The sequence below is a fragment of the Triticum aestivum genome, chromosome 5B (assembly GCF_018294505.1).
Source record: "Triticum aestivum cultivar Chinese Spring chromosome 5B, IWGSC CS RefSeq v2.1, whole genome shotgun sequence".
Lineage (NCBI taxonomy): Eukaryota > Viridiplantae > Streptophyta > Magnoliopsida > Poales > Poaceae > Triticum > Triticum aestivum.
Window position 1 is genome coordinate 600,546,960 of NC_057807.1, and position 21,332 is coordinate 600,568,291.

The 21,332-nt window shown below is 40.0% G+C and overlaps 1 long non-coding RNA gene across 1 annotated transcript; it reads left to right on the top strand.

Moving 5' to 3' along the window:
* The first annotated feature begins 275 nt into the window (after positions 1 to 275).
* On the top strand, positions 276 to 2,532 carry LOC123117092 (uncharacterized). The gene is made up of 2 exons (XR_006457291.1): positions 276 to 653; positions 2,116 to 2,532. It is a non-coding gene; the product is annotated as an uncharacterized lncRNA (long non-coding RNA).
* Positions 2,533 to 21,332: the final 18,800 nt, after the last annotated feature.

Below are 21,332 nucleotides of genomic sequence, written 5' to 3' on the forward strand. Positions count from 1 at the left end.
GCTGCATGCATGCTAGCAGTCGAGACGGCGCGCCAGCCGACATCTTCACGTGGGCATTCCGCACTACTACATCTCATGCATGGCTCGTCATAGTCAGGGAGCAACTACTATAGAATCTGAGCCTATGATGCAAAACTAGAAAAACTGGATCTGTACCATAGGATGGTAGATTGATGGCCCAGATTCGGGTGGGATGTTCTGCACGCACAGTTTGCAAATAAGTCCCTCCCTGCAAGCTAATTTGGTCACGGTGCCCTCCCCGTCAAACCCAAATCCCGGATGCAGCTGCAGCAAACGAACTAAATCTCCACCGACGGTGGCGGCGCTGACCTAGATCCCTTCTCCAAGCAGGGCAAGTTCACCCTGCTGTTCCATCTGTCCGATGGCTCCTCGACGTTGCGTCGCCGGTGGCCCAGTTTGAGGCGGTGCAGATCGGAGCTCATCGGCTCCTAAGCTTCGCCCCGTAGTGTTCTCATCGCGGCCTCCCATCTGAAGCTCCGGTTGCGTTGGGTTCGTTGCCTCCTCCTCCTCTCCCAGGCTCCAGATCAGCTCGCGTCTTCCTCCCCTCGTCGACGACAAGCCAGTGTGGTTCCCTCGGCTCCTTCCCGACTGGCTAAACCTACATATCGTCAACACGGTGGTTCATTTTCCTGGTAAATACAGTAGATCTTAACTTTATTTGTTAGTACCTTTGTGCTATATCCCAATTTTACTGTCAAGGAAATTTGTGCTGCATCTCTGTACTTCTATTTTCTTGTACCTGTTCTTGTCAAATCTGCTCATGTGTGAATGATGCATTTTAATAACTTCGATTTGATGAGGTATTGCTACTGTTCTAGGTGGTTTGGTACTCTGATTTGGAAGTTTTGCTTCACTAAAGTACTCTGGAGAACCACGGTTAGATAATCTCAGTGTCTTGGAGTTAGGACAATTCAGTAAAAAGATTAGTATCTGCAGTTTCGTATACAGACTTGACAACTTGAAAGCCTGGAAAGAAAGTAAATTGATTCTACTACGTAAGAACAATGAAATTGGTCTGTCGGCATATCAAAATCTGGATTCATGTTACTCCAGAATTTTCCAGTAATAGCATGTTCTCCTTTCACAACACATGCTCTGTTAGTTTTACCAAGTACTAACATTGCTTAATCTGTCCATATCTTCACCAGACCTCCCCCAGGTTATTCAAGTATGCATCAGAAATAATAACATTAACAGCAGTATGATCACAACATAGGTCCTCTCATAAACACTTAATATTGAGATGGTCATTTAAGACACATCATCACAAAAAAAAAGGTGTATCAGAGCTTGATTATGTTCTTATCTTTAAGATGAAAACTATGAAGCTCTCTTCAAATCTTCGACATGTAGATCAGGTAGGTACTTCGCTATATGCATATATACAGCTGCACCAGATTACCAGTAAACAACATCACAAGCAATATTGCAAAGGGAGGAACCACGAAACATAATTCAAGGCATGATACTAAGTCTCTTTCCATTTCTTGTGAACTTTTTTAAAGAACTGAACCTATTTGTATGCTATACTCTCTAAGAGCCTTTGAAATCAACATGTGTGCCGAGTCTCACAAATAACTCAATAGAGAATACTTCAAAAAAAACCAACCAGATACTAGATTAGTCAAACTTTTGAAGCAAATGCTTGTAATCTGTCTATTTTGAGTCACAGGATGCATTTTGGTTCTCATATTCGCAGTTCTAAAAATGACATAGACATTAAACAAAAGAGCATGCTTAGAAATTAGAATGGGAAGCATGTGAGTTCGAGTTTCTCTCAACTTTATATTTAAATAGTTGCAATGCCTGATTCCACCGGTTGTTTGTGAATCTCTCTATATGGAAATATGAAATAGAATGCACTAGATTGGTCTTTTCTTGTACAAGATAACTAATGATTACACAATTTGTTTCATTATTGGCAAGTACTTTCAGAGTGTTTTGGATGAATGTGTTTTTTTTTCTTTATTTACACATCACAGTAGCTGGTATTGTTGATGCATATTCATTTAATTAGCTCATTAGTAAATAAATAAATAAGTATGAACTTATGATTCTTAAACGAACATGTGCTAACTGAATCATATTGGTTAGGTCTTATCTGTGCCAGCACAAGAAGCTTGATGAACGAGAAGCACTAGAAGTGGAGGCAAAGGCTGCTTTCCTGTTGTGTACCATCAGGCTTGCCAAGTTGATGCATTTTCAATGACAATGCTTGTTGAGCCATGATTATTTTAGTCATTCATAATTAGTCTTGCCCATGTTGTGCCCAAAAATGACCGTCTCTCTCATGCAATGTAACACTAGATATGCATGTGTCTCTTTTGTTGTGTTCTGGGACCATTGCAGTTTGAAATGTATCATTAGTTGTGCTTCAAGTGGATGGATTAACTCCCATGTACTCAAATATTTCTGATGATGTTCACTCATTTTAGTGACCACCATGTTAGGATTCTTCCATGATTCGTGATGTAGCACAAGGTAGTAATGAAATCAAATATATAGAAGTTCCATGCAGTCCATAGGTGGAGATATTTTGGAAACCTAAGAGACGAGGGGCATCTATACAGATCTGAACTGGCCTTATTAATGAAGGACTGGTTGATTGATACATCAGACCTTTGAGGTGGTTAGTCAAAAAGGTATCTTTTATATGTAACTAGTGTAGGGGGTTTTCCCGAAATTTGCATTGAGAACCCTCCACCTCAATCTGTACCACTGATGCTGCATCCGACGGCCCTGGTTCGTTTTTCTATTTTTGCACCATAGGCTCAGATTCTATAGTAGTTCTCCCCGTTCTCCCCACTCATAGTCACAAGTACGGTCAGCCTGCGCTGATTCTCTTCTGTGGAAAGAACCTCTTACTGGCCTCCGGAAGGGCAGACCTACATAGAAGAAAGCCAGTGCGGGGCCATGCCCCCACCAAATTTTTAAACTTCACTGGAGTTTGCTTGTATTTCATTGAAAAATACAGAATTTTTTCATATTCAGAGAAGAAGTGGCTCCACTCTACTAATTTGCCCTCACTCCATCTTGTTTCTGGGTTCGCCCCTGCGCCTCCGTATCTACCTTCTCGATGAATGCACTACATCTTTCTTAGTAGAAGGAATATTGAATCCACCAACGAACATGCATAGTAACATTAGTGCAGAACTGGCCTTTAGTGCCGGTTCGTGACAGCCTTTAGTGCCGGTTCGCCAACCGGCACTAAAAAGTGGGGACTAAAGATCCCCCCCCCCCTTTAGTACCGGTTCGTCACGAACCGGCGCTAAAGTGCCTCCACGTGGCACGAGCCAGGCCCGGGTGCGTGTAGTATATTAGTACCGGTTGGTAACACCAACCGGTACTAAATGTTTGGGTTTTTCTTTAATTTTTCCTTCAATTTTGTGTTTTCAATTTAATTTAGTGATTGTTTTACATTATAATGAGTTGTTAAATCATTAGGTGAAAGTACCGCGGATTAGTTTCGACTGGGCATGTATCGATCTAGCTAGCTAGCTACTAGCTAAGTGATCAAGTATATGCCATATCCATATTATACTTGATCACCTAATTAGGTGATCAAGTATAATATATATGGATATGGCATATATATACTTGATCACTTAGGTAGGATACATCCAGCTGAAACTAATATGTGGTTTCTTTTATTAAATGATATAATAACTCATCATCATCATCATAGTCATTACCGTTATCTAATCACCACCAATAGTAGCTTAAAGAATAAACATTCACTTGTACCAGACGCAAAAATATCATCGAGTTCAACATGATTGTCATGATATTATAAGCGTCATATATAATACCACAAAACCAAATCACTCTTTGACATTAAGTTCAGAATGAAGAACACGGACATGAAGGACAAGTACTAAGAGCATGAACTAGCTAAATCACTCTTGCTACTCTCTCTCAAGTAAAATAGCATAGAACATGTATAACTCTCTTGATTCATCATACTGGAGCATGCAGATGAACCTGTCTCCTAATCTTGGGAAGCGCTTCTCATAGCTACCCCCTAGTACTTCTCTGCGATCGTTAACAATTTTCCTCCAATCTTTCACTATTAAGCATTCATCGCTTCTAGAAATCCTGAATGCACTCATGTACAATGAAGGATATCTTGGCCGTAAGCTACAATTGACATGCGACCTTTAGTCTCGATCCCCTGAGGCACAACTGTCATCGGGAGTCCCTGTTGAAGAACATCGTATAGTACTTAATTAATATAATTAGCAATGAAAGTTTAGCAAAAAAATTATGTATGCAAAGGATGCACTGAGGACAAATAGTAAAAATCTTACCATCATTCCTAAATAGATGTGACCGTAGTTCAATACGATCACTATTGGTCGCACGTTTTGAGTACTAACATTTCTAAGTGCAGGAAGAGAATTTGTCTTGACAGTATGAAGATCCTCAAGCCATGAAACATAATGATTTATCTCGTCGCAGTTTAGTTCAGCTCCGGGACAGTAGTATGTGCTGTCTACCAAGCGTCGGACATGTTTGCTTGAATAGAAATAAGCTGTCAATAGAAATTAGTTGTCAATTATTTTTGAATAAGCAATATCAAAGACAAAAATATAGTTGAGAAGAACTCACATAATGGTAGAACTGGAGGCGTCTGCACATCGACCCATATGTCTCTATTACCTTCAATATCATATTTCGGACGAATATCAAAGGCGATAACCATATCAGGCTCAAATGCATAAGCCTTGCATAGTGCTTGCCAAGTTTTGCATTCAAAATAGGTGTACGTGTTTGCATTGTATACTTTGATGTGTATAACCATGCTCAGTTTTCAGGTAAACTCTCTTTACCTCCATAGTTTCAATAGCATTGAAACCTATCTTATCCAAGACAAAAATTATTGCATGGCACGGGATGCGCTAGTAGAATATTGAAAATTAAAAATTATATGTCAGGCAAATGAAGCATATATAAGTCATGCTTAATTACGAAAACAGACTTGTCGTTGTGACTTACTGTATCGAATTCGAAGTTCTCATCCAGCTTGATGCTGAATCGCCTATCATCAACAAGGAAATTTCTGTCGCACAGGCCGCGTTGGTCTTCACAGTATTCGCACATAATGAAATTCTTTCCGTCGTCAGACGACATTTCCTATGTTCATATAGGCGAAACATTAAACACTTACTAATTCAATATTAATTCAACTAATTCAAATAATCTCATATAGCTAAATTTTCTTACTAAAAATAAACTAGTTATATTAATTCAACTAGTTCAACTAAACATTTACTAAAAATAAACTAGTTATATTAATTCAACTAGTTCAAATAATCTCATATACCTAAATTTTAATTAGTTCAAATAATCTCATATACCTAAATTTTCTTACTAAAAATAAACTATTTCTATTAATTCAACTAGTTCAACTAAGCATTTACTAAAAATAAACTAGTTATATTAATTCAACTAATTCAAATAATCTCATATACCTAAATTTTCTTACTAAAATAAACTAGTTCAACTAAGCATTTACTGAAAATAAACTAGTTATATTAATTCAACTAGTTCAAATAATATCATATACCTAAATTTTAATTAGTTCAAATAATCTCATATATCTAAATTTTCTTACTAAAAATAAACTAGTTCTATTAATTCAACTAGTTCAACTAAGCATTTACTGAAAATAAACTAGTTATATTAATTCAACTAGTTCAAATAATCTCGTATACCCAAATTTTCTTACTAAAAATAAACTAGTTATATTAATTCAACTAGTTCAAATAATCTCATATATATAACTAAATTTTGTTACTAAAAATAAACTACTTCTATTAATTCAACAAGTTCAAATAATCTGATATACCTAAATTTTCTTCTAAAAATAAACTAGTTCTAATTCATCTAACATTAACATTCTAACATTCTAAAAATAAACTAGTTATATTAATTAATGCATCTAAACAATAGAAAATAGAAAATAAGTAAAAATATATATGTGTGTGTGTGTGTCTATGTGTGTACGCACATGTGTGTGTAGTGTGTGTGTGTACGTACATGCGTGTGTAGTGTGTGTGTGTGTGTGTGTATGCGTGTGTGTGTGTATGTGTGTGTGTGCACGGGCGGCGGGGGAGGGCGTACGGGCGGCGGGGGTGGCGAGGACGTGCGGCGGGGGCGGTGAGGGCGGCGGGGACGGTGACAATGGGCGGCCGGGGCGCGCGGCGACGACGGGGACGGCGACGACGGGCGGCAGGGGCGGCGAGGGCGGCGGGGACGGCGACGACGTGCGGCGTGGGCGGCGATCGAGGGCGGCGGGGGCGGCGGCGCGGCGGCGTCGCTGTCGGCGATAGATCGATGTTGCGCGAGAAGTGGAGAAGTGGTCGATGATGAAACTGTTTTTTCGTAAGTGTAGTATATATATGATGGGCCTTTAGAACCGGTTGGAGCCTCCAACCGGTACTAAAGGCCAATTTTGGCCAGCCCAACCGGCGGGAAACGAGGGCCTTTAGTACCGGTTGGTGGCTCCAACCGGTACTAAAGGGCAACACATTAGTACCGGTTGGAGCCACCAACCGGTACTAACGGTCCTGCGCTGCCACCCGCAGTGCACTATTTTTTGTCCCACCTCGCCGAGCGAAGGGCAGCCGCACTGGTTTATAAACCCAGCAGCGGCTGCCCTTTCGAACTCCTCTATATAGCAGTCTTCTGGGCCTAACTAGGGCGCGCTGCCCTGTGAGCTTGCTGGCCCTTCTGGGCCTGAATTTGCATACCCTAGGTCTGGCAGGCCCATCGGGTAGCGCCCCAACAATTTTTTATATAATTGTTTTCTTTTCTGCATTATTTATTGCTCAGTAGTTTTTTGTTGTATTTAGTTTCTTTGCCGCGGAACGTGTTGGAAATTGATGACGTCGCTTCGAATGCAGCATAATGCCGGCTCAAAAAAAGTGTGGAGTTCAAATAATTTAAAAAGATGAAGTGCACGTGTAACTGATGAGTTCTCGTCCGAAACCCTGATACTCCGAAAGAGATTGTCTAGTTTCTACACGTAGTTCGTCCAATTTTTGCCGTGACCCTCTATACTCTTTCACACATGCTATGCGGGTGAAATGATGATACCTTCAACATTTTCAGAGTTTGTTTTGTAGTGATTTTCATTTTCACGGTCATTTAGCTCTGATATAAACAAATCGATGACTGAAAAACAGCAAATGATGTCAGGACATGTTGGAAATTGATGGCGTTGCTTCGAATGCTGCATAATGCCGGCTCAAAAAAGTCTGGAGTTCAAATAAGTTAAAAAAATGAAGTGCCCGTGTAACTGATGATTTCTCGTCCGAAACTCTGATACTCCGAAAGAGATTGTCCAGTTTGTACACGTAGTTCGTCCAGTTTTATCTGTGACCCTCTCTACTCTTTCGCACATGCTATGCGGGTGAAATGATGATACCTTCAACATTTTCAGAGTTTGTCTTGTAGTAATTTTCATTTTCATGGTCATTTAGCTCTGATCTAACAAATTGGTGACTGAAAAACAGCAAATGATGTCAGAACATGTTGGAAATTGATGACGTCGCTTTGAATGCTTCATAATGCCGGCTCAAAAAAAGTCTGGAGTTCAAATAAGTTAAAAAATGAAGTGCCCGTGTAACTGATGATTTCTCGTCCGAAACCCTGATACTCCGAAAGAGATTGTCCAGTTTGTATACGTAGTTCGTCCAGTTTTTGTCGTGACCTTCTCTACTCTTTCGCACATGCTATGTGAGTGAAATGATGATACTTTCAACATTTTGAGAGTTTGTTTTGTAGTGATTTTCATTTTCACGGTCATTTAGCTCTGATCTAAACAAATCAGTGACTGAAAAACAGCAAATGATGACAGAATGTGTTGGAAATCGATGACGTCGCTTCGAATGCTGCATAATGCCGGCTCAAAAAAAGTCTGGAGTTCAAATAAGTTAAAAAAAATGAAGTGCCCGTGTAACTGATGAGTTCTCGTTCGAAACCCTGATACTCCGAAAGAGATTGTCTAGTTTGTACACGTAGTTCGTCCAATTTTTGCCGTGGCCCTCTCTACTCTTTTGCACATGCTATGCGGGTGAAATGATGATACCTTCAACATTTTCAGAGTTTGTTTTGTAGTGATTTTCATTTTCACGGTCATTTAGCTCTGATCTAAACAAATCCGTGACTGAAAAACAGCAAATGATGTCAGAACGTGTTGGAAATTGATGACGTCGCTTCGAATGCTACATAATGCCAGCTCAAAAAAAGTCTGGAGTTCAAATGAGTTAAAAAAATGAAGTGCCCGTGTAACTGATGAGTTCTCGACCGAAACCGATGAAGACTTATATTGAGTCCACAAATTATACACATAGAGTTCAATGAAGACCAAATGCTTATGATAGTTTGAGAAGTAACATATTTAAATCGTGCATCTGAACGCAGAAAAAATGCATTGATCAGTACCGCCTTTCAGCCAAAACGCGCTACTGCTACAAAGATGTACATAAAAAATACATTGATCATCAATGATTTTTTTGTATAGAATCTAAATTGTCAATAGGAATCTACCACCGATTTAAGAACCGTCGAAGACCTCTATTGCAGCCACAGATCCTACACATAGAGTTCAATGAAGACCAAATGCTTGTGATAGTTTGAGAAGTAACATATTTATGGTGGTCAAAATCTTGTTAGCGGAGCGAGGTGGGACTAAAAAAAGCCCTGCCATAACCTCTTTAGTACCGGTTTGTGGCACGAACCGGTACTAAAGATGTTGGTGCCCGGCCAGCACCTTTAGTACCGGTTCAAGGCACGAACTGGTACTAAAGATTCGCATTGAACCGGTACTAAAGATCTCCTCCCGCCAAGTCATTTGAACTGGCACTAATGGACACATTAGTGACGGCTCATATACAAACCGGTACTAATGTTTCTCTGATTTCCACCTTTTTGTACTAGTGTAAGTTTTCAAATGTATTTGATCCTTGCGTATTTTCTGGTTAATTTTACTTTATTTTATATTGTAGTTTTGATTTAGAGAGGATGGCTATTTTTTAATCACTAGGTTGCAAGTCAGGAACGGAGTCCCACGTAGATACAACTACTTTATCTGTATACTTGGTCTTTCCTGTGTTTATTCCAATTGGGGTGTCGCAGCTAGTATGAGGATTAAGGAATTGTCAAGACATGACATGTCTTCCTGTCACGGGTCTTACTACTTGTTTGTTAATTCATGGGCTATGTTTGAACAAAGGAGAGTATTGTTTCATGCCATCACATACATAACCTACATCGGGATCATTTCCAAGATCTTATCACTACTGGAATTTCCCTATACATTGGGTGCCAGGCTCTTCGCCGAGAGGGAAACCATAGGCACTCGGCAAAGTAAGATAAGCCAAGAGTACCTCTCGACAAACGTAGCACCACGGAAAACAGAAGATATTGCCAAGAGTGGACCTCGGGAAAGAGGAAACACTTGGCAACACTACTAGGGAAAAGCCTAGCATTAGCGCTGGTTTTTGGCCTACCAGTAGCGCGGGGTGCCGCGCTACTGATAAGGCGCTACAGCTAAAGGTTAGCTATAGCATGGGTCTACCAGTGCTACTACTATATCCACTTAGTAGTAGCGTTTCCTAGAAAGGGCGCTACTGGTAATTACTAGTAGCGCTTCCCGCAGCCCCCGCTACTACTATTATTTTGTAGTCTATTTCTTTTTATTTCATGCTGTATTCATACACCTTTATACGGTAGCAATTTAGAGATTGTTTTTACATCATAATGAGTTATTACATCGCTGGGTGAAAGGACCGTGGACTAGTTTCAAATGGATGGATCCATCCACTTGAAACTAATCCGCGGTTCTTTCACCCAATGATATAATAAATCATCATCATCATCATCATATCATTAAAAACTTATCATCATAATACATCACTGTCATATAACATCTCATGATCATCATTTTCGTCAATGAGACATCATATAGCAAGTTGGTCACTAGTCTTAATCACAACTCCTCCTCATCATCATCATCAACTCTAACACATTGTACCACATAATAACACATTGTACCAGACCTACTCACTAGTGTAGAACCGCGCAATAGCACCGGTTCGTAAGGGCTATTAGTGCCGGTTTTGTAACCCGCACTAAAGGGTGGGGATTAAAGGTCCCCCCCCTTTAGTACCGGTTCATAACGAACCGCCACTAAAGTGCCACCACATGGCAGGAGGCAGGGCCGGGTGTGGGGAGGCAGGGCCACGTGCCAACCGGTACTAAATGTTTTGTGTTTATTTTATTTTATTTTTCCTTTAGTTTTGTGTTTTGAATTAAATTTAGAGATTGTTTTTACATTATAATGAGTTGTTAAATCATTAGGTGAAAGTACCCGCAGATTGGTTTCAACTGGATGCATGCATGCATGGATCCTAGCTAAGTGATCAAAGTATATATGACATATCCATATATATTACTTGATCACTTATATTAGGTGAGCAAGTAATTAATATGGATATGGCATATATATACTTGATCACTTAGCTAGCTAGGATCCATCCAGTTGAAACTAATCTGCAGTTTCTTTCATAAATGATATACTAACTCATCATCATCATATTAATATATAAACTATTGCATCACATATATCATCACCAACAAGTTATAACAGTATACTAGCTAGCTAAAAATCATTATAGCCGTCATTACCACTATTTAATCATCATAGTCATTACCGCTATCTAATCATCACCAATACCAGCTTAAAGAAGAAACATTCACTTTGTACAAGAAGGAAACATATCATCGAGTTCAACATGATCACTCTTTGAGATTAAGTTCAGGACGAAGAACACGGACATGAGAGGACGAGTACTAAGAGCATGCTAATCACTCCTACTGCTCTCTCTCAGGTAAAATGGCATAGAACATGTGTAGCTGTCCTGATTCATCATATTGGAGCATGCAGATGACCTGTCTCCTAATCGTCGGTTGCGCTTCTGCTTGTTGACTCCTAGTACTTCTATGCGATCATTCACAATTTTGCTCCAGTCTTTCAGTATTAAGCATTCCTCGGTTCTAGAAATCTTGAATGCACTCGTGTGCAATGTAGGATGTCTTGGCCGTAAGCTAACAATTGACATGCGACCGTTAGTCGAGATCCATCGAGGCAGAACTATCATCGGGAGTCCCTGTTGAGGAGAACATCGTATAGTATCATACTTAGCAACATGAAGTTTAGCTTAAAAAATAATGTATGCAAAAGATGCACTGAGGACAAATAGTAAAAATCTTACCATCTTTCCTAAATACATGTGACCGTAGTTCAATACGAACACTATTGGTCGCATGTTTTGAGTACTAAGATTTGCAAGTCTAGGAAAATAATTTCTCTTGACAGCATCCAGATCCTCAAGCCATGAAACATATTGACTTATCTCCTCACAGTTTAGTTCAGCCCCGGGACAGTGGATGGTCCTGTCTACCAAGCGCTGGACATGTTTGCTTGAATGGAAATAAGTGTCAATTGAAATTATAGTTGTCAACTATTTTTGAAAAAACAATATCACCATAAATATGGCATGAGAAACTCACATAGTGGTAGAACTGGAGGCGTCTGCACATCGACCCAAATGTCTCTATTTCCTTCAATATCATCTTCGGGACGAATATCAAAGGTGATAAACATATCAGGCTCAAATGCATAAGCCTTGCATAGTGCTTGCCAAGTTTTGTATTCAAAATGGGTGTAGGTTTCTTGATTGTATAATTTGACGTTGAAGGTATAACCATGCTCGGTCTTCAAGTAAACTCTCTTTACCTCCATAGATTTGTCACGACTGAAACCTATCTTATCCAAGACAAAAATTCTTGCATGGTAGGGGATACGCTAGTAGAATAGTGAAAATTTAAAATAATAAGTTGAAGCAAATGAAGCATATATATAAGTCATGATTAATTACAAAAAAAGACTTGTCGTTGTGACTTACTGTATCCACTTCGAAGGTCTCATCCAGCTTGATGCTGAAGCGTCTATCATCAACTAGGAAATTTCTGTCGCATAGGCCGCGTTGGTCTTCGCAGTCTTCGCACATAATGAAATCATTTTCGCTGTCAGACGACATTTCCTATGTTCATAGGTGAAACATTAAACACTTATTAGTTATATATTAATTCAACTAATTAGACTAGTTCTATTAATTCAACTAGCTAGTTCAACTAATTAATTCAACTAAGCACTTACTAAAAAGGGAAAACTTTGTTTGTGCCCCTCTAGATTTTGACCACTTTGCTAATGCCACTCTAGAATTTGAGATTTCACTTTTGCCACTCTTAATTTTTGACAATACATCACAATTGTCATTCTGTGAAAAAAGCAATAATTTTTGAGTGGCAATTGTGATAATTGCCGAAATCTAAGAGTGGCAAAAGTGAAATGAAAAACTATTGCTTTTGCCACGAAATGGTATTTGTGATGTATTGTCAAAAGCTAAGAGTGGCAGAAGTGAAATGTCAAATTCTAGAGTGGCATAACCAAAGTGAGCAAAAGTTAGAGTGGCAAAAACAAAGTTTTCCCTACTAAAAATATACCTAAATAAAATATAGCTCCTAATTCAACTAATTCAACTAATTAACTAGTTCAACTAATTCAACTAAACTAGTTCTATTAATTTTCTTACTAAAAATAAAGTAGCTAGTTCTATATACTAAAATTTTAATTAGATGATCAAATCTCATATACCTAAATTTAGTATATATTAAACAATTATTAGTTATATATTAATTCAACTAAGCACTTACTAAAAATATACCTAAATAAAGTATATATAGCTCCTAATTAAACTAAATCAACTAAACTAGTTCTATTAGTTTTCTTACTAAAAATAAATTAGCTAGTTCTATATACACCAATTTTTATTAGATGATCAAATCTAACATACCTAAATTTAGTATATATTAATTCATCTAACATTAATATAATTTCATGTATAACTAAAAGTATAAAAAACTAACTTTCATCTAACATTATCTAATTCTTATATAATCTAACATTTATATAATCTAACATTTTGACATTAAACATTTGACGTACGGGGGCGGCGACGACGTACGGCGACGGGGGCGCGCGGCGACGGGGGCAGCGACGACGGCGACGAGGGCGGCGCGCGCGGGGACGGGGCGCGACGAAGATGATAACTGAAAATTTTCGTAAGTGCTGGTTATATAGGGGAGGCCTTTAGTACCGGTTGGAGCCACCAACCGGTACTAAAGGTTAAATTTGGCCAGGCGAAGCGGCGGGAAGCGACCCTCTTTAGTACCGGTTGGTGGCTCCACCCGGTACTAAAGGCCACCCTTTAGTACCGGTTTGTGCCATGAACCGGTACTAAAGGGGGTGCGCTCCCGTTCCACGGTGCTCATTGTTTAGTCCAACCTCGCCGAGCGAAGGGCAACCGCACTGGTTTATAAACCCAGCCGCGGCTGCTCCTTTGAGCTCCTCTATAATGAAGGCCTCCAGGCCTAACTTTGTCGTGCTGCCCTGTGAGCCTGCTGGGCCTTATGGGCCTGCATATGCACGCCCAAGGCCGGGCAGGCCCACTGGGCAACGCGGATATAATTTTTTTCATATAGTTTTTTTCTTTTGTGGTTTATATATTTTATTATATTTATTTGTGAGTAGTTTTTTGCTGTATTTAGAGTTTCTTATATTTAATATTAGTGTGTTTTATCATTATATTCATGTAGTGATTTTTCAGTTCATTTTGTACTGCTTTTTGATATAGTTTTTTCTTTTGTGGTTTATATATTTTCTTCTATTTATTTGTGAGTAGTTTTTTGCTGTATTTAGAGTTTCTTATATTTATTATTAGTGTGTTTTATCATTATATTCATATTTGTAGTGATTTTTCAGTTTATTTTGTACTTCTTTTCATTTTCACGGTGATTTAGCTCTGAAAACAAATCAGTAAATGCATCGAAAATAGCAAATTATGTCAGAAAGGGCTAGAGTTGATGATGTGGATTTAAATTGTGCATCTCAGCGCAAAAAAAGTCCGGAGTTGTACTAAGTTATTAAAATATTGAATAGCCAGTGTAATAGATGAGTTTTCGTTCAAAACCCTGATACTTCCTAAGAGATTCTCCAGTTTGTACACGTCGTGCATCCAGTTTTTGCCGTAACCCTCTCTACTTTTTTGCACATGCTATGCGGGTGAAATGATGATACCTTGCCAAGTTTCAACCTTTTCAGAGTTCATTTTGTACTTTTTTTCACTTTCACGGCGATTTAGCTCTGAAAACAAATCAGTAAATGCATCGAAAATAACAAATTATGTCAGAAAGGATTGAAAGTTGATAATGAGGATTTGAATTGTGCATCTGAACGCAAAAAAAGTCCGGAGTTGTACTAAGTTATTAAAATATTGAATATCCGGTGTAACAGATGAGTTTTCGTCCGAAACTCTGATATTTTCTAAGAGATTGTCAAGTTTGTACACGACGTGCATCCAGTTTTTGCCGTAACCCTCTCTACTTTTTTGCACATGCTATGCAGGTGAAATGATGATACCTTGCCAAGTTTCAACATTTTCAGAGTTCATTTTGTACTGTTTTTTACATTCACGGTGATTTAGCTCTGAAAACAAATCAGTAAATGCATCGAAAATAGCAAATTATGTCAGAAAGGGTTAAAGTTGATGACGTGGATTTGAATTGTGCATCTGAATGCAAAAAAAGTCTAGAGTTGTACTAAGTTATTAAAATATTGAATAGCCGGTGTAAAAGATGAGTTTTCGTCCGAAACCCTGATACTTCCTAAGAGATTGTCCAGTTTGTACACAAAGTGCATCCAGTTTTTGCCGTAACCCTCTCTATCTTTTTGCACATGCTATGCGGGTGAAATGATGATACCTTGCCAAGTTTCAACCTTTTCCGAGTTCATTTCGTACTGTTTTTCACTTTCACGGTGATTTAGCTCTGAAAACAAAACAGTAAATGCATTGAAAATAGCAAATTATGCCAGAAAGGGTTGAAAGTTGATGACGTGGATTTGAATTGTGCATCTGAACGCAAAAAAAGTCCAGAGTTGTACTAAGTTATTAAAATATTGAATAGTCGGTGTAACAGATGGGTTTTCGACGAAACCCTGATACTTCCTGAGAGATTGTCCAGTTTGTACACGACGTGCATCCAATTTTTGCCGTAACCCTCTCTACTTTTTTGCACATGCTATGCGGGTGAAATGATGATACCTTGCCAAGGTTCAACCTTTTCAGAGTTCATTTTGTACTGCTTTTCACTTTCACGGTGATTTAGCTCTGAAAACAAATCAGTAAATGCATCAAAAATAGAAAATTATGTCAAAAAGGGTTGAAAGTTGATGATGTGGATTTGAATTGTGCATCTGAACGCAAAAAAAGTCCGGAGTTGTACTAAGTTATTAAAATATTGAATAGCCGGTGTAACATATGAGTTTTCGTCCAAAACCTTGATATACTTCCTAAGAGATTGTTCAGTTCGAACTGGCTCTTGTGTAAACATGTAAAAATATAAATAAAATACATTGATCAGTACCGCCTTTCAGCCAAAACGCACTACTGCTTCAGAGAAATACATCAAAAATACATTGATCATCAATGATCTTTTTGTGTACAATCTAAATTGTCAATATGAGTCCTCTCCGGTAGGAACCAGAGAAGACTCATATTGCGGCCACACATTCTACACATAGAGTTCAATAAAGACCAAGTGGTTGTCATAGTTTGAGAAGTAACATATTTTAGGTGGTAAAAACTCTGTTAGCAGAGCGAGGTGTGACTAAAAAACCGTTGTGAACTAGGAACCTCTAGTACCGGTTTGTGGCACGAATCGGTACTAAATGTCCGGTGGGCCCCCATCCTAACCACAGCCTGCAACAGCCACTTTAGTACCGGTTCGTGGCACGAACCGGTACTAAAGGGTCGCCACAAACCGGTACTAATGGTCTCCGCCCCCTAGCCGTTTGGACCGGCACTAATGATCACATTAGTGTCGGTTTTGTTACAAACCGGGACTAATGTGCTTCACATTAGGCCCTTTTTCTACTAGTGACTCCTCTCTAATAGGACCTACAACACTCTCTTAGGTAAAATAGCATAAAACAACATAGGCCCTAACTCTCCATTATGGAGAATGGAGATTATCCTATCTTTAATTCTTGCGCGTCGCACAATGTTGCTTCCAGGTACCTCCGTACAACTGACCATACATTGTTTCCAATATTTGATTGTCATGTCTTCATCAGTTTTAGAAATCCGGTATGAACAGCTATGATGCGTAGGATGACCTGGCCGTAGGCTCATTACATCAAGGAGACCTTTCGGAAACATCAGATGAGGCACACAATCCTTCGGGATTTTCTGTTGAAAAACATAGTAATAACTTCATAGTTAGCAATGTAGTTTAGTTTTAGAAGAATTTATGCAAAAGATGCACGGAAGTCGTAATAGTAAAAAATCTTACCATGCCATCTCCATGGATGTTACCGTACTTCAACACGTGCACTAGTGGCATGTATTGACCATAATGTGCAGGAGTTTCATTATAGATATTGTAATTCTCAAGATCATTAATAAATGAGATCAGATGTTTTTTCTCCTGATAAGTTAATTCTGCGACATCGGTGTAGTAGGTTCTGTTTACCATCTTCCGCATATACTTTGAAGAATGAAAATAAGCTATCAATGGAAATAAGGTGTCAACTATTTTGAAAGAAACAATATAAATTACTTAATAACTATGTTTGAGAAACTCACATAGCGGTAGAATTGGAAGCGTATCAACAAGGACCCAAATGTCCATATTGTCTTCCATGATGTCAGAATCACCAAGATCCATGGTGACAAGCATACCCTCATGGAAATCATATGCCTTGCAAAGTGCTTCCCAACTCGGGCAACCAAAATGGTATACGCTCACAGAATTGCATAGATTTACAGGAAAATTAAAACCATGATGGGTCCTTGGGTGAACTATCTTTGTTTCCCAATTTTCATGATCTTCAAAATTCATCCTCTCCAAGACATAGCGTCTTGCATGGCATGGGATACGCTAGTCGAATTGTAAAATACGGAAATTACACATTGAAGAAGAAGTCGAGCTTAATTATGAAAAAACACTTTGCGTCGTAGCGTACCGTTTCAACATCAAAGGACTCTTGGAGCTTAATGCTGAAGCGCCGACCTTCTACCAAGTGAGGCCTGTCACAGAAACCCCCGTTGTCGCTGCACCAGGAGCACTCCGTGAGACTTTGGTCGTCCGACGACATTTCCTATGTTCATACTTCAAATATTAGACTTCTAAAATTCAATATATGTACTACAAAAACTTAATTAGATCACTATTATTCAACATGGGTTGACTATCGGTCCGTCGAGTCTTTCTTTGAAAACTCTCAGCTCACATGGTGTATATATTCGACCGTTGGTGATGGTCGCTCCTCCCTTCGTCCCCGAGTGCATTAAACCAAAATGTCTAGCACACGGGAACGAAGGAGAAGCACCCCCACGAGAACAGTCGGTATTCTTCTTCTCTCATATATGGTGGACACACTCCCTCACTGATTTTTCGACCGTCGGTGATGGTCGTTACTCCCCCTTCCCCTAGTCCATAACAAAGGTCTAGCACAAGGAGAAGAAGGAGAAACGACCCCCACAATAATAGTCGGGGTTCTTCCTCTCTCATATATGGTGCAGACTTTCACCCTCACTCATTTTTTGATTGTCATGTATGGAGCCTCGACAGACTTAAAGTCAAGCCGAAATGTCGTTTAATTATCTTTCTAGAAAATCCAGGCCACTCGATATTTCCTACATATTCTAGCACAAGTCATGCCAAAATTCACGAAAAAATCCGGCAATGACCTTTGCTAAAAAAGGACATGTTGAGCGCCTGAAATTTGCTAGAACGGAAATTAATCAACACTCCGGCAAAACATAGGCCACTCGGAGGTGTTACCTGCAAACATGGCCACTTGGGCAAGGACATATCCTATTTTCATTCAAACTTGATGGTCATTGCATTCTAAATTGATGGTCATTGCATTTCAATGGTTGAAAATATGAACAAAAACATTTCAAAATATCTTATAGGACTCATATTAACATGGATATTTGGCTGGTCTCACCTCGAGGTCGGAGGGGGTCCATGACTGGGACGATGGCGGCAACGACATGGAGATTTGGCTGCAAAAACAAAATTTAAATAAAAATATTATTATCCTCATCTTAGGACTTAGTGAAACCCTATAAGCTATCAACCAATCAAATGCAAACGCCTTGCATAGTGCTCTCCAATTTGACCATTCAAAATAGGAGTAGTTCTCCAATTTGAGCATTCAATAAGCAAAACTAAATCATAAAATAAATTAGTATTCAGATTAGCATGCATTCAATAAGCAAAACTAAATCATGTCTTGCGTCTGTACATCATCGAATATTATCACTAATACATCTCGAATAGTACCATACATATAACCTCACTAATATAGCTAAAACCCTAGCGAATGACGGGTATCGGCCCGGGCAGTGGACACCGAAAGAGAAGGGACCATCACAGGATCATAGCTCCACTGAGATCCCTGAAGAACCTGCCAGGTATTGGAGAACCTGCCCTCCAACGCAACCATGAAGCGACGGACGTGCTTGATACGTCTCCAACATATGTATAATTTTTTATTGTTCCATGCTATTATATTACCTGTTTTGGATGTTTATGGGCTTTATTTTATACATTATTATCATTTTAGGGACTAACCTACTAACCGGAGGCCCAGCCCATATTGTTGTTTTTTTGCCTATTTTTTCGAATAAAAGGAATATCAAACGGAGTCCAAACGGAATGAAACCTTCGGGAGCGTGATTTTTGGAACGAACAAGATCCGGAGAGCTTGGAGTGCAAGTCAAGAAATAGCCGAAGCCTCCACGAGATAGGAGGGCGCGCGCCCCCTGTCTCGTGGGACCCTCGGGCGTCCACCGACGTACCGCTTCCTCCTATATATACCTACGGACCCCAAAAACATCCAGGGGCACCACGAAACAAAATTTCCACCACCGTAACCTTCTGTATCCGCGAGATCCCATCTTGGAGCCTTCGCCGGCACTCTGTCGGAGGGGGAATCTATTGGGGAACGTAGTAATTTCATAAAATTTCCTACGCACACGCAAGATCATGGTGATGCATAGCAACGAGAGGGGAGAGTGTGTCCACGTACCCCCGTAGACCGAAAGCGGAAGCGTTAGCACAACGCGGTTGATGTAGTCGTACGTCTTCACGGCACGACCGATCAAGCACCTAAACTACGGCACCTCCGGGTTCTAGCACACGTTCAGCTCGATGACGTCCCTCAAACTCCGATCCAGCCGAGTGTCGAGGGAGAGTTCCGTCAGCACGACGGCGTGGTGACGATCTTGATGTTCTACCGTCGCAGGGCTTCGCCTAAGCGCCGCTACGATATTATCGAGGTGGACTATGGTGGAGGGGGCACCGCACACGGCTAAGAGATCCAAGAGATCAATTGTTGTTGTGTCTAGAGGTGCCCCCCTGCCCCCGTATATAAAGGAGCAAGGGGGGAGGGGGCGGCCGGCCTAGGAGGGGGCGCACCAAGGGGAGTCCTACTCCCACCGGGAGTAGGACTCCCTCCTTCCTTGTTGGAGTAGGAGAAGGGGGGAAAGAGGGGGAGAGGAGGAAGGAAAAGGGTCTGCACCCCTTGTCCAATTCGGACCAGAGGGGGGCTGCGCGCCTCCTTCCTTTCGGCCTCTCTCCTCTATTCCCGTATGGCCCAATAAGGCTCATATACTCCCCGACGAATTACCGTAACTCTCCGGTACTCCGAAAAATACCCGAATCACTCGAAACCTTTCCGAAGTCCGAATATAGTCGTCCAATATATCCATCTTTACGTCTCGACCATTTCGAGACTCCTCGTCACGTCTCCGATCTCATCCGGGACTCCAAACTCCTTCGATACATCAAAACTCATAAACTCATAATATAACTGTCATCGAAACCTTAAGCGTGCGGACCCTACGGGTTCGAGAACTATGTAGACATGACTGAGACACGTCTCCGGTCAATAACCAATAGCGGAACCTGGATGCTCATATTGGCTCCCACATATTCTACGAAGATCTTCATCGGTTAGACCGCATAACAAGATACGTTCTTCCCTTTGTCATCGGTATGTTACTTGCCCGAGATTCGATCGTCGGTATCTCAATACCTAGTTCAATCTCGTTACCAGCAAGTCTCTTTACTCGATAAGTAATACATCATCCCGCAACTAACTCATTAGTTGCAATGCTTGCAAGGCTTAAGTGATGTGTATTACCGAGAGGGCCCAGAGATACCTCTTCGACAATCGGAGTGACAAATCCTAATCTTGAAATACGCCAACCCAACATGTACCTTCGGAGACATCTATAGAGCACCTTTATAATCACCCAGTTATGTTGTGACATTTGGTAGCACACAAAGTGTTCCTCCGATAAACGGGAGTTGCATAATCTCATAGTCATAGGAACATGTATAAGTCATGAAGAAAGCAACAGCAACATACTAAACGATCAAGTGCTAAGCTAACGGAATGGGTCAAGTCAATCACATCATTCTCCTAATGATGTGATCCCGTTAATCAAATGACAACTCTTTTGTCCATGGCTAGGAAACATAACCATCTTTGATAAACGAGCTAGTCAAGTAGAGGCATACTAGTGACACTATGTTTGTCTATGTATTCACACATGTATTATGTTTCCGGTTAATACAATTCTAGCATGAATAATAAACATTTATCATGATATAAGGAAATAAATAATAACTTTATTATTGCCTCTAGGGCATATTTCCTTCAATCTCCCACTTGCACTAGAGTCAATAATCTAGTTCACACCATCATGTGATTCAACACCAATATTCACATCTGTATGTGATTAACACCCATAGTTCACATCGTCATGTGACCAACAACCAAAGGGTTTACTAGAGTCAATAATCTAGTTCACATCGCTATGTGATTAACACCCAAAGAGTACTAAGGTATGATCATGTTTTGCTCATGAGAGAAGTTTAGTCAACAGGTCTGTCACATTCAGAGCCGTATGTATTTTGCAAATATTCTATGTCTACAATGCTCTGCACGGAGCTACTCTAGCTAATTGCTCCCACTTTCAATGTGTATCCAGATTGAGACTTAGAGTCATCTGGATCAGTGTAAAATCTTGCACCGATGTACTCCCTCCGTTCCTCTATATAAGGTGTATTTGTTTTTTCAAAAGTCAAACGAGTGCAAGTTTGAC